This window comes from Papio anubis, chromosome 15 (genome assembly GCF_008728515.1).
Source record: "Papio anubis isolate 15944 chromosome 15, Panubis1.0, whole genome shotgun sequence".
In the NCBI taxonomy this organism is placed as follows: domain Eukaryota; kingdom Metazoa; phylum Chordata; class Mammalia; order Primates; family Cercopithecidae; genus Papio; species Papio anubis.
In genome coordinates, this window is record NC_044990.1 from 9,372,226 (window position 1) to 9,386,993 (window position 14,768).

The 14,768-nt window shown below is 45.2% G+C and overlaps 1 long non-coding RNA gene across 1 annotated transcript; it reads right to left on the reverse strand.

Moving 5' to 3' along the window:
- Nucleotides 1-765: 765 nt before the first annotated feature.
- On the reverse strand, nt 766-10,780 carry LOC108582842. Its single transcript, XR_001896692.3, has 3 exons — nt 10,728-10,780; nt 4,922-5,001; nt 766-1,623 (listed from the first exon to the last, which is right to left on the reverse strand). It is a non-coding gene; the product is annotated as an uncharacterized LOC108582842 (long non-coding RNA).
- Between the last annotated feature and the right edge of the window lie 3,988 nt (nt 10,781-14,768).

Below are 14,768 nucleotides of genomic sequence, written 5' to 3' on the forward strand. Positions count from 1 at the left end.
AAGCTTCAGGACCTATGAAACCTAGATTCACCCCTTTGGCTCACATACTCTTATTTTAGCTTATTTAGCTTTTTATTATTATTAATTAAAACTGATTTTAGCTTTGTTTTTTTTTTTTTTTTTTTTTTTGAGACAGAGTTCCACTCTGTCACGCAGGCTAGAGTGCAGTGGCGCAATCTCAGCTCACTGCAACCTCTGCCGGTTAGAGCAATTCTCTTGCCTCAACCTCCCAAGTAGCTAGGATTACAGGCACACACCACCATGCCCGGATAATTTTTTTGTATTTTTAGTAGAGACGGGGCTTCACCATGTTGGCCAGACTGGTCTTGAACTCCTAATCTCAGCCTCCAAAAGTGCTGGGATTACAGGCGTATTTTAGCTTTTTGAAGAGGGTAAGATGGAGAAAAAGATGAAGAGGGAGAAAACCAAACTTCCTAACTAAATTTCATGAAACAGTTATATTTCAGTGACACAGTGAAATTCTTTGTATGTTTGTTCTTTCTGAAAAGAGCTAAATGAAATAGGATTAAGACTCCAGACTACACCAGTAGATTTTCTTGTAAGGCTGCATCTGTACTGCAGTGTTTGGGTAAAGTACTTTCTGTGCAATGTGAAATAAAACACACCTAGATTTTTTAAAAAATGCTGTCAACTTTCTGCTAAAGCCTTTTATCTGTACTTTACCTTCCCCTTCCCTCCAGCAGATTCCAGATTCTTCATTGACACCCACTATTGTCACTTCCACACCAAATTAAACAAACTCAGTTCGATCATTGCAGTTTTTGAAAGCACGAAGTAACACTACACAAGTTAGAGAAAGTGAAATAACTTCTTTCTAAATTCAAACGGCTGAACAAGGAAACATTCAGGTAGGCAGAGTCCTTATGGTTTCTGTTCTCACCACAGAAAAACCTAAAGAAGCCACATTCTGGATGTTGTTTTTTGTGTTAACAAAAAGTCCAGACGGACCCCATGGCTCACAGTGCTTCTTCTCATCCCTCACCTCTCCCCAAACTCCATCAACCCAGAAGCATTAATTTCATAAGGAAGAGAAAATTTGGCTTTCTACTAAATTCAGCTCTGAATTCAGCCCTCCATTTCCCAAGGGCTAGGACCCACAGCCAAGTCAGCCCGCCCCTCCCTCTCGCTCCCTGGCCTGAGCTGGGGATGCTGCAGCCCAGGGCTCCTCCAGGTTTGGAAAAGGCGGCTAGGCTGGGCAAGTTTGGAAAGTTCTGGGAGAAGAGCGAAAGGAGGGAACGTGTGTTGGCTCTTTTCCTTTGCTTGGAAAGCACTTAACAAGAATGACACCCTATCCCCCACATCAAATGCCTTCTCTTGCAGTCCTGTTTGTTTTCTGAAAACTGAGTTCGTGTCTTTAAAGCCAGGATTTTCTCCCTGGTAGTAAGCATTGGCTAATGATTACCAGTCGGCTTCTGCCTCTGAGTGCCATGTGACCTCGACACGTGACTTGGAGCCGGCTGTGGTTGTTACTTGTATTTGAATAAGAAGATCAAGCTTATTATTGCAGTAAAATCCGGTGGGACTTGTCTGTGCAACGTGATTCCCCGGGCGGGTTACACAACGCGGCGTAGAGCGTCGTCTTCCAGAGACTCAGGTTGTTTCCTAAGGTAAAACAAACACGATTTTATATTTTCCAAAGTGAAAGTCCATTTTCCCCCTGGAAAATGGCTGTTGATCCTGGAAAAAGATGAAGCCCAGATTCTCCAAACCCTGTTAATCCCTTTGGTACAGTAAGGTAGAACTACTGCCCAGCACACAGAGAAGAAAACAGATCCAGTCTCCTTTTCAAATAAAGATTTAGGATTGACGTTACCTTTTACTATTTCCCCTTCTCCCTTCCTAAAAAGTCTTCAAGATATGCTGTTATCTACCTATAAAGAATTTACACTAAAAATGACATTTTTTGAATTTAAAATTTAAATGACATGTTCATTTTGTGATTTTTTTCTCCTTAGAGTTCTACAACATTAAGAGTTAAATTTTTATTCTCCACATACCCTGTAAAAGAGACATCAAAAGTCCTTTTGTAGGTGGGAAGAGCTGGATGTCCCCTTCAGGTTGGGATGTATGTGTGAATATATATATGCAAATATATGCAGATTTGCCCCAAGAGGGCTTTTCCACGACCAAGAAGGTGACATCTTTACCATGCATGTTTTAATCCTTCCCCCCACCCCAATGCTGAAGAAGCCCTGCTGTAATTTGCTTTCTTCTGCCTCTAAGGGTGATGACTCAATTACAGAGGCAAGACCAGGGAGGAACAATAGCTTTGGTTATCTATAATGAGCGGTCCAATAACCATCAAACCAGTGAGTTCTCTCAGCCCAAGGCTGGGGCCTCTGTGTGGAACCGCAAAGGGCACTTTTCTCTCTTTCTTTTTTTTTTTTTTTTAACTTTTATTTTAGGTTCAGGGGTACATGTGCAGGTTTGTTATACAGGCCAACTCATGTCATGGGAGTTTGTTGTACAGATTATTTAGTCACCCAGGTACTAAGCCTAGGACCAATTCAACATTAACTCTCCATTTTCCACTCCCTTACCCCCTGGTAACCACCGTTCCGCTGTTGTCTCTAGACGCCTCATGTAAGTAGAGTCACATAGTATTTTTCCTTATATGACTGACTTAGTTCACTTAACATAATGTATTAAAGGATCATCCATGTTGAGGCATGTGTCAGAATATCCTTTTTTTCTTAAGGCTGGATAATATTTTAATGTATGTAAACCACATTTTATCTATTCACCCATCCATGGACACTTGGGTTGCGTCTACCTTTTGGCCATTGTGAAGGATGCTGCTGTGAACCTGGGTATACAATTATCTGCGTGAGTTCCTTTCAATTATTTCAAGAGAAGCCATGCTTTCAATTATTTTGGATAAATATCCAGAAGTAGGATTGGTGGATATATGGTAATTCTGTTTCATTTTTTTGAGGACCCACCATACTGCTTTCCATAGAGGCTGTGCCATTTGTTTTTTCTAGAGATGGGGTCTCCCTCTGTAGCTCAGGCTGGTGAAATCACAGCTCACTGTCACCCCGAACTCCCGGGCTCAAGGAATCCACCCACCTCAGCCTCTCCCCGAGTAGCTGGGGCTACAGGTGCATGCCATCACACTTGGCAAAAAAAATAAAAAATGATTTGCAGAGATGGGTCTCACCATCTTGCCCGGGCTGATCTGAAACTCCTGGACTCAAGCAATCCCACCTGAGACTCCCAAAGTGCTGGGATTATAGACATGAGCCACCAAGTCCAGCTGAGGCTGTGCCATTCTAACACTCCTGGTGGCTCAGGTCTTTGTAAGAGGTGAGCCCGAAAAAGACATAAATTTTATTATTTAATTTTCTAAAGACTTGCTGATGCTGGACACGGTACCTTGTTTCTACCTTAGGCTCTCCTTCTACAGAGGGAACATGGCGGTTACTGTCTCTCTCAGGAAAACAAGGAACTATGGCAAGTGTTGCTGAGATAGGCTGGGAGAAATTTAGTTCAAAATATGGTATACGTCTGGGTGTGGTGGCTCACGCCTATAATCCCAGCACTTTCAGAGACCAACGCAGATGGATCACCTGAGGTCAGGAGTCCGAGACCAGCCTGGCCAATATGGTGAAACCCCATCTCTCCTAAAAAAAAAAAAAAAAAAAAAAAAAGGCCGTGTGTGGTGGTGCACAGCTGAGGCAGGAGAACTTGAACCCAGGAGGCAGAGGTTGCAGTGAACCGAGATCGCGCCACTGCACTCCAGCCTGGGTGACAGAGTGAGACTCCATCTCAAAAAAAAAAAAAATACAGTATACCCTCATCCTAAGTTTCGGGGTCAGAGACTGTGCTGTCACTTTCTCCAGCATGAACTGTGTCCCTCCTTCCAATGCATAGGTCAGGGTTAGGGATGGCCATGGAGCCACTTTTGGGAGACTAAATTCTGATATCTGAATTGCTCATTAGACGTGAATGTCAAGGACCTTCTCTGAGGCAATGCTGCTTTTATAAAATACCATCCTTAGCCAGCAGACATATCTTGCCTGCCTGCGTTTCTGACTTCTGTTTCAGCTCACCATCTTCCTTTTCCTTTGGTGTGGGCTACAGGTCTAGAGAGAAGAGGAACCATTGAATGTCTGTCAAAATCCAGCCAAGATTTCACTAAGAATATGCAGGCTGCATCCTTTCTACCAGTCTCCCCCTTCCCGACCTCCTGGCCAGCACTGACTCAGGATAGCAGAGGCTCTGCCAATTTCAGGGCATGCTTTTGCTCTCTGTTCACAGACACATGTTAGGCCCTGTCAAAGCAGGGGACGCCCCACACCTCTCTCTCACGAGGCACATAAGCAGTATTGGCATGCTGTCCTTTGGAAGGTTGCCCACAACTGTCCCTTGACCCTCTGGCACTTTGGACACGCTGGCTTTTGGGGCAGCACCTGCCAGAGTCTCTGGAGTGTCCTCCAAGGCTGACTGTGGAGAAAGAGGGAAGGGGAAGGTGTTGGCGCTCAGGCTGGAACTGTGCAATGTTTTGATCAAAGTTCACAGAGTGATCACTCCAGAGTCGCTCTGCTGTGTTTTCAGTCATGCTGACAGCAGCAAAGTGGCTTCTACACAAAGGCTTCTCTTGGTGCAGGATCCGAAACAGGGCTGGAGGGGGAGAACTCCTTGGTGCCAACTTACGAGGTTTCTAAGAAAAAGATCACACCTGTATCTCCCAACAAAGGTTCAACTCTTGTTTCTGAAGCATCTGCTGCTAAATTAATTAGTCCTTAGTGGCCAGGAGAGAAGGGCCTTTGGTCATTGCAGCCATGTGGGTAATGCCCCATTGTCCCCACTCTCCCAGCCCCACCAAGGTAATGCCCTACTACCCCCACTCTCCCAGCCCCACCAGGCCCCAGGGTTTGGCCTCTTGGAGGTGACTTACCCCCCTGGAGTGAGGCTGCACGAGGGGAGGGCCCCCTCTCTCTCAGTCACTCTCGTATCCCTGGCACCTGCAATCGTGCCCTGCAGAGAAGACATTCAATCAATATTTGTAGAATGAGTGAATCCATCACTGCAATCTTCTGTCCTGGGCTGAGAATGGGCTTGCCTTCTCTTTAGAGGATAGGAACTGATGGCCTCAATGGAAAAGAGACAGATTCTCTCTATGTCACCCAGGCTGGTCTCGAACTCCTGGGCTCAAGTGATCCTCCCACGTTGGCCTCCCAAAGGGTTGGGATTACAGGCATGAGCCACCGTGCCTGGCCTTCTCACCTATTAAGAAAGAGATTTTGCAGTAGGTTATGGGAAATTCTAGATGGAGTAGTGGCACAGGAGCTGGGCTTGATGTGATGTGAAGGAAAAAGTTCCCAGGAAGCATGATAGGAGAAATGGAGACAGCAAGTTTCAGATGTGCTCTGCCTTGACTTTATGACAACGTACAATAGAATAGGGCATGTTACAAGAAACTATAAATAATATTCCACACTGTTTTTTTCTTTTGAGACGGAGTTTTCACTCTTGTTGCCCAGGCTGGAGTGCAGTGGTGTGATCTCGGCTCACTGCAACCTCCGCCTCCAGGGTTCAAGTGATTCTCCTGCCTCAGCCTCCCAAGTAGCTGGGATTACAGGTGCACACCACTACGCCCAGCTAATTTTTTTGTATTTTTAGTAGAGATGGGGCGTCACCATGTTGGCCAGGCTGGTCTTAAACTCCCGACCTCAGGTGATCTGCCCACCTTGGCCTCCCAAAGTGCTGGGATTACAGGCATGAGCCACCTTGCCCGGCCAAGAATATTTCACACTTATATAAAGCATGTACTAAATAACTCTAAGTAAACAGGGTCCATAACTTGTTAGTTTGAATGCAGGGTAAAAATAAAATACGAATAAATAAAACAAAATAAATAAACAGGGTATTTTGAGTTGCTAGAAAAGAAAGAAAACCCTCATTTGGAAAAACCACAGGACTCTTTGGAAGAAGTTAAGCTGGCGGTTAGGATGCGATCAAATTGTTGTCTGTATTAACAGCTGACAGGTGCTGTGAGTAATACTCTGATCAACCCATAAACCCAAAGGCAGATCAGATGTGGGAGAGTTCGCCTTCAGCTTCCCAGCAAACTTGTCTCCTGCTTCAACCGAGTCAGACCCGGGCTGAGCCTGCAATGAAGAGCCTCAGGTCAGAGTCCAAAAAGTCATTAGGAAAAACATACGAATGGTAAAGCCACAAATGAAGATACCACCTAACTTCTCCACCTAGCGCCTCATGTAATTGTCATGCTACAGGAAAGAGCGCTTGCTTACCTCTGGCGTAAAATTTGTTGGGTGCGGTGGCTCGTGCCTATGATCCCAACGCTTTGGGAGCCCAAGGTGGGCAGATCATGAGGTCAAGAGATGGAGACCATCCTGGCCAACATGGTGAAACCCTGTCTCTACTAAAAATACAAACATTAGCCAGGCATGGTGGTGGGCGCCTGTAGTCCCAGCTATTTGGGAGGCTGAGGCAGAAGAATCACTTGAACCCAGGAGGTGGAAGTTGCAGTGAGCCAAGATTGTGCCACAGAGCGAGAGTCCGTCTCAAAAAAAAAAAAAAATCATGTACATATACTCAGAGAACAAGACAGGCTACTTTGATCCAAGACTATCTAGAAAAATTTCAGGCTGTGTGTAGCCCTTTTCATGGGCTCGCAGTTGATGACCACTGCAGCCTAATTGTGAAGCTTACCCAGGTTCATATATTTTTGAGGGTACACAGGGTAGTGGTTCATCCAGCAAATCTAAATCCCAGTTGTTGCATTCAATTCAATTCAAACCACACATTGAGTACCTAAATGTAAAATATTGAGCAGCGTGCTCTGAGGAATAGAAAAATGAAAAAGAGATGGCCTTGTCACTCAGACACTCAAATCATCAAGTCGTGGGGAGGCTGCCAGGCACAGGTACACAACTAACTCTAATTCAAGGCAGACAGCCCCAAGTGACACACAGAGGTATAAAAAGAAAATGCACTGGGAATGTGACGGTCTGAGGATTTCATTCCTGCAGGAGACAGGGGAGGAAATGGGAAGGGCTGCCCTGGTGCTGAGCGTGCTGAGCGCAGGGACTGGGGGAAATCAGCTTCATGATTAGTCACTGATAGCACCTGGCCTACCGGGCTTTTTGAGGGCAGTTTAAAGTATTTACACTTCATTTAGGCCCAGAAAGAAAATGAGTGCTCTCCGTCCAACACTGGAGGATAAAACTCCACAGCTGGAGAGCTTGGCTGAGGTCTCAAAAAGACGGGCCAAAACCCAGGCAAGAGAAGGATCGTGGCCTGAGCTCAGGTCCGCGCGCTGCCCAGGTTTCTATTCATCTCCGCAATCACAGACCTTTCAGGGGCCTTCCTCCACACTGCAAATGGACCTGTCCTTGAACAAACTAATGAATGCTAATGTGTTAGGAGAGGTTAATAGATTGTAGGCCTGCAAGCCCCTCGAGGCAGGTACTTGGATTTGATGGTAGAATTTCAGTGCACAGAGTGGTGAGGGAATCGTTTTAAGCAGTTTCTGTTCTCATATGAAGGAGGCCATCTCCTTTGCTTGCATGGAGAGCTGTCTCCGAAGTGGAAAATTCTCCCAGCATGGCTGTGTCCTATGCAGCCACTAGCATAAAAACATTCCTCCACCCCTTTAAAAAGCAGGCCAGCTGGGCACAGTGGCCTGCGCCTGCAGTCCCAGCTCCTTGAGAGGCTGAGACAGAAGAATCATTTGACTGCCCGAGTTTGAGAACTGCCTGGGCAACATAGTAGGACCCTTGTTAAAAAAAAAAAGTCAGGCGTACATTGTCGTTGGGGCACAGAGGCAGCCATGAGAAAATCTACAAATGAAAGCCCCCACACAGTTGGCCTAGCCCTATTCATGATCCCACTTCTTCAACGCAAGAGACTAGCACCTTTCTCCACTGCAGTCATGGCCAAGTTTAATGAGTTAGGAGCTACTTGGGGGCCGTTTTGACACCACCAGAGCTGACAGAGATGGTCACAGCACTGAAATATGGAGAATTTGAAGAATGTAGGACAAACTGGGAGAGCGATAATGACCATGCGACAGGGTAGCTGGCTTCAGATGTGGATTCGGAGCATTTCCAGCTCAGCTTGTTCCAGGTCCTCAATATTCACCAAGTAATCTGACTTGACTTGTTTCCCAAATAGGCTCCTCTACCAGAAAGAATTATTTATTCATTGAACAAATATATTGATCCCCTACTATCAGCCAGAATGATTGAATATAGTTTAGTGGGAGGGGTAGATAAAGCCATGCTGGGAGGCCTCCATGTGATCTGTGCTGTATTGGAGGGAAGCCCAGGGTGTGATGGGGCGTGGCACAGATGTCCCATCCAGAAGGTGGGTGAGGAAAGCTGCTCCTGGGAGATGACTGAATATTGAGGGAAGAATATATTAATATTATAATTCAGGAGATGAAGTGAAAGAAGGCATCCCAGAACAAGGGATCCATGTGGATGAAAGATTTGGAGGGTGAAGCAAAATAAAATGTCTCCTGCCTTAAATGAAGACATTGAATTTCCTTTGTGTCTTGAAGGTTTGGCTGCACGAGTTGGTTATCATCCCAGGACCACATCATCCATCCTAGAACCACTAAATCTCAAAGTTGCAGCCTAGAAGAAGTAGGAAACCAATCCTTGGAATTCCAAAATGTAGCCACGACTTGCCTTCGACCCCATCTGGAATAAAAAGGTGCAGGCTGCCTGGTATAGCTGCAAAGTAGGGAGTGGCCAGTGCTCGGGCGAGAAAGGACAGCTGAGGACCAACTTCAAAAGGCCCCCTGGGCCATGCCAGCAAGTTGCCACAGGTCTCCTAAGCACAGATGTGTCTGTTTAGCAACTTGTTCATTATCAACGTGATGCAGAAGGGCCGCGTTTAAGCCAAATAGACATTGTTGAAAGTGGTGATTTGCCAACCATTCTTGACCCCACACTTACAGAACAGTGAATCAGGAGGCAGTTGGGGGAAGATACTAGTACTAAAACCCCTGGAAATGATAGATGGCTACCCCTCACCTCATTGGCTTTCATCTAAATTAATGGAAAATGGCTTCTCACTCCCATTGTCTCTTAAAATGACGCGTTTGCTCCCTTATGCACCTAAGCCTGGAATCCCAGATGGGGAAGTGATATATCTCAGGTCGTGTTCAAGGGAGGAACTTGCTTCTCAAGTCTCAACTCCAAGATAAACATGCTGTTACTGCCATGCACTTAGCTTCCAAAAACACAGCCATGAGGAAAATGCTTCATGCAATGCGACGCCAGAGGTATAATTAAACTTCAAAAGGGTATCAACTGCATCACATTCAGGAAAAATGTAGAAAAATAAAAGTGGTACTGAAAGAAACCCTAAAACACCCCACCACCTACATTTATCTTGGGGAGAAGGAAAATAAACTGAGGTGATCTCCTGGGGCACCAGGTTTGCTCAAGTAGGGCTTCCGTGAACGTTGCACTGGAAAAGGTAGTTTCTTATGAGTGTGTCTTTTCCAAATCTAATCTTTACGAAAAGACCCATCCAGGATTTCAGTTCCCATCATGCCTCCAGAGCAAAAGGGGTAACAGTTGTGAAGATAGTTTGAACCACTTAAAAATCAAACTATGTCATAATCACATGCTAATATGATCAATGGCTTTTTTTTTTTTTTTAAGATCATGTTTGTTGGGAAAAGGTCAAGAGCAAGGGCTCTAGAGACAGATGACTTGTTTCAGATTGCCGCAGTCTTTTCTGCTCCCTGACCTTAGATAAATAAAACACCTAACCCTCTTGCAGCCTCAGTTTCACTGGCTGTAAAATAGAGGAGCTGTGGCAAGGCTGAAATGAGTCATTCCACAGAAAATTTGGGACTCATTGGCACATACTCAATAGCCAATAAATATTAACTCTGTTGCGATGATTCCCATGGAGAGCCAGGGTTTCAGACTCGGTCTGGAACACACCAGTTTGCTTTGCAAAGACAAAGTCTGTCCCTTGGCTAAACTTTCTGCCCCTCACTTTGGCTAACACCTTCAAAAGGCATGTTTTTACGGGCCCTTGTGAGAGGGTGCAGACGAACCAACTAGTAAAAAATCAAGAAAGTCAGTGGCACCTCATCCACATATGTAAGATAGCACTTGTACTATGAAATTATATGGATTTTAAAGGAAGAGTCATGCCAGGGGAGTCTCAATTTTAAAGCTATTTAAATAAAGCTGTGTCAAGCAGAGAAACGACAGATATTACCATTCAAAATTCTAGAAAGCACACTTTGCCGAAACTCCAGGTTACTAAAGATTAAATCGATATTATCTTTCTAAAGACAGAAATCCTAGGGAAAATGAACAAACACACCAAAAATTAAAAAAAAAATTTAAGCCTGCTTCTTTTATGCCTGTTGCCTGTCTGTAGCTGTCCAGGCTTGTTTAACATTTAAATGCTGTTTATTTAAAAAAAAAAAAAAAGCCAAATCAGGTTTCATAAACTGATCTGTGTGGCTTCTAAAATGATAACCCTTCAGTTTAAGAGTTTGCAGCTTGGATCCTGATCTTAAATTCTGCCACTCCAAATTATTATAATCTAGGCCAGGTGCGGTGGCTCATGCCTGTAATCCCAGCACTTTGGGAGGACGAGGTGGGCAGATCACAAGGTCAGGAGTTCGAGACCAGCTTAACCAACATGGTGAAAACCCATTTCTACTAAACATAGGAAAATTAACCGGGCGTGGTGGCACATACCTGTAATCCCAGCTGCACAGGAGGCTGAGGCAGGAGAATGGCTTGAACCTGGGAGGTGGAGGTTGCAGTGAGCCGAGATCACACCACTGTACTCCAGCCTGGGAGACAAAGCGAGACTGCGTCTCAAAGAATAAATAAATAAATAAATAAATAAATAAATAAAATCTTTAAAATGTAAAGGAAGGGACAGAACCTTGTCCTTAGCTTTCTCTGGGCTCTCTTGTTTGGATGAAGTAAGACTCTATTTAATACCTTCAGAATTGGCTCTTGCCTTGAAGCAATAGACAAGTGTGTGCTGCTCTGTTCTATATATGGGAACAGTGAGTACGAATAGAAGGTTGAAGATTTGCTTTGAAGCTCCATGTTTCCAGTGCAAAGCCTCTCCCAAACCCTGGAACAGCAGGGACATGCAGCGTGACAGCTCCCGGCTTCTAACAGCTAACGTATTAATTCTAGGCAGTGGCGGACTGGAGGTCAGGAATCTGATTTTCACCTTAGCACTAATGGGAATCCTGTGGGAATCCTGAGAGTGGCTGAATAAGTGCTGTAATATCACTGATAATTAATAATGGTGATAATGTCCCAGGTTTCTGGTTTTAGTGCTTTTCAGCCCCCAAAGGCTTCAAATCACTTTGCAGACCAGTTGTTTCACCCACTGTTGACCTGTAACCGACTCAGCCATGGAATATTGCCCTGTTGTCAAGAACACAGCCACATTTGGCTTGTTTAAGCATGAACTGAAGAAAGATACCCACTGAAAATGAAAGTGTAAATTGTAGGTAGGCAGGTTATAATTATCCACTTGAAATCAAGCCAAGAAATGAAGCTTAAAACCCTTTCTTTTGTGAAAAGCACCCAGGCAACTTTCTGGACTCTAAACAGACATTGGCTTTTCATCTCCTCTAACTCAGGGTTTCTCATTCTCAGTCCTGTTGGCATCTTGGGCTGAATGATTTTCCACTGTGCTGGTGGAGGGGGCTGTCCTGTGCATGGCGGGATGTTTACAGCATCCCTGGCCCTACCGGCTAGATGCCAGTAACATACACACACATACGCTCTCTCCCAGTGTGACAACTGAAAATGTCTCCTGACATTGCCAAACGTCTCCTGGGGGGGCAAAGTCACCCCCAGTCAAGAACTGCTGTTCTAATTCCATATGTTTTCAAAGCAGGGTATAGGTATTAGAAGCAGCTGCCTCACAAACCTTTTATTTCTCCAAGTTGCTTGAAAGATTCCTGGTGAAAGAGGGACATTTATCTGCCTACAGCCTTGGGGAGTCAGAGAAACTATAGTTTAGGGCTGAAATTAGCTCCTCCTTCACATATACACACACACACACACACACAAAGCAATAACACAACCCTAGACTATCAAACACCGCCAATCCTCCAAAAGTCTCTCTTCCTGGCATATAACTTCTCACAAGTGGCTGCTTGAGGTTATAACAGAATAGCACTGTGACAGCTTCAGGATCCCTGATGCCCACCTCTCAGACTTCATGGGGTCAGAGTTCCTCGCCCTTCTGGAATCTACAGCCTCTGTTAAACAGCAGATAGGTGGCTTGGATTGAAATGCCTCGAGACACCGTGATAATTCCAGCTACCACCACATCTGACCATGATCTGTCACCAGCAGCTTCTCACTCACCCCCATTACACCCACAAACCCTCCAGGAACCTCAGCTCCAGGAGCTACCCTCACCGCCTGGTCCAGGCTGGCGAATCCGGACACCTTCCACACCCAAGGGACGTGGCTTGTGAACATTTTCCACCACAGCCCATTATAAGAAACATATTCTACATCACGAGCCCCCTGTTGTTCACACATACAAAAACACATTTTTTATTTTGAACTAATTTTAGACTTGCAGAAAAGTTGCAACAAGAGTCCAGGAAATTTTTATATATCCCTCATCCAGCTTCCCCTACTATTAACAACTTATGTAACCGTAGTACAATTGTCATAATCAGGAAATCAACATCGGTACGGTACCATCAACGAAGCTGAAGATACCAGCTTGCCACTGATACCCCTTTTCTGTTCCAGGGTCCTATTCAGGACCCTGCATGACATTCAACTGTCCTGTCTCTTTAGTCTCCTGTAGTCTCTGACTTTTCCTCAGCCTTTCCCTGACTTTCATGACCTTGACACTTTTGAAGAGGTGTTTTGTCAAGTGTCCCTCCATTTTGGTTTGTATGATGTTTTTTCATGATTGGACTGAGGTTATGCTTTTTTTTTTTTTAAGAACGTCACAGAGATGATATTGTGCACCCCTCCCCCCCAAATATATATCTTAAACAGAAGTTTCTGGAAACTACCTTTGTTATGTGAGATACATTCTGGCATTTTCTTTTTTGGTTTTTTTTTGTGTGTGTGTGTTTTTTAGACAGGGTCTCACTCTGTCACCCAGGCTGGAGTGCAGTGGTGCACTCTTGGCTCATTGCAACCTCCACCTCCTGGGTTCAAGTGATTCTCCTACCTTAGCCTCCTGAGTAACTGGGACTATAGGCAGACGCCACCATGTCCAGCTAATTTTTGTAATTTTAGTAGAGACAGGGTTTTCCATGTTGCCCAGGCTGATCTCGAACTCTTGACCTCAAGCAATCTGCCCGCCTCAGCCTCCCAAAGTGCTGGGATTACAGGGCTGAGCCACCGTACCCGGCCATATATATACATATGTGTGTGTGTGAGTGTGTGTATATATGTGTGTGTGTGTATGTGTGTGTGTGTATATATATATGACAGAAGGCCAGGCACGGTGGCTCACCCCTGTAATCCCAGCACTCTGGGAGGCTGAGGCGGGTGGATCACAAAGTCAGGAGTTCAAGACCAGCCTGAGCAAGATGATGAAACCGGTCTCTACTAAAACTACAAAAATTAGCTGTGGCAGGTGCCTGTAATCCCAGCTACTCGGTAGGCGGAGGCAGGAGAATCACTTGAACCTGGGCAGCAGAGGTTGCAGTGAGCCGAGATCATGCCATTGTACTGCAGTCTGGGCAACAGAGTGAGAATATGTCTCAAAATAAATAAATACATAAAAAGAGACAGAGTCTCATTATGTTGCCCAGGCTGGTCTCCAGCCTCCCAAAGTGCTGGGATTACAGACATGAGCCACTGTGCCCAGCCCTCTCTGACATTTTCTATTATGCTTTCAAGTGCTGGTTTCATAACCATATTGGTTCACAGCCCTCTAATGGTTTGGAAAACACTGCCCAAGGCCAGCTCTCTCCACTAGTTCTTTCTGAAATCTCACTTCTCTGTGCCTCAGTGAGTCTGCACTATCTTAGTTTTCTTCCCTCTCTGACTGGCAATTCCCTGTATGCTTTTGGAATTTTTGTCCTCCCCTAGTCTGTCTGATCTTCTCTCACCACACTTACTTCCTCAGTGAACTGGGCCATCCTTTAAACTTTCCTCTCTCCCAGGTGACCCCATTTTGCAGACACTACCCCTAGACCAGTTAGCCTGTAAAGTCCAGAAGACTTTGCTTCTCCAGCCTTCATGGAGCTCTTTCTTCTAGTACTCGGTGGCAATGAAAGTCAGTGATTATAATTATGAGGTTAGTCCTGCCTTTCCAACCAAACTGGGCTCCCAGGGTCCCAGCTCATAGAAGTTGTCCTTACGGCGTTCTTACTGCATTTTGTTTTCTTTCTTTCCTTCCCTTTTCTTTCTTTCCTTCCTTCCTTCCTCCTTCCCTCCCTCCTTACCTCCTTCCTTCCTTCCTTTTTCTTCTCTCCCCTCTCCTGTGTTCTCATCTGACGCTTGCTTCTCTCACTGTGACTGCTAATATAGCTGGTCACTTTCAAGTCCACACATTTTCTCACACGCACAAGCACACACACCACACACAGACACAAGCGCTAGTATAGGGTCATTGCCTAAAGCAGAGGATGGGGAAATGTTCGCTGGGATTACAGGGGTGAACCACTGCACCAGGCCATATACATATGTTATATATATACGCTCTTGTGTTATATATAACGCTCTTGTGTTCTCTTGGCCCAGCAGCTCCGGGAACGGTCAGCGTGGGGGGCCAGGCTGGCG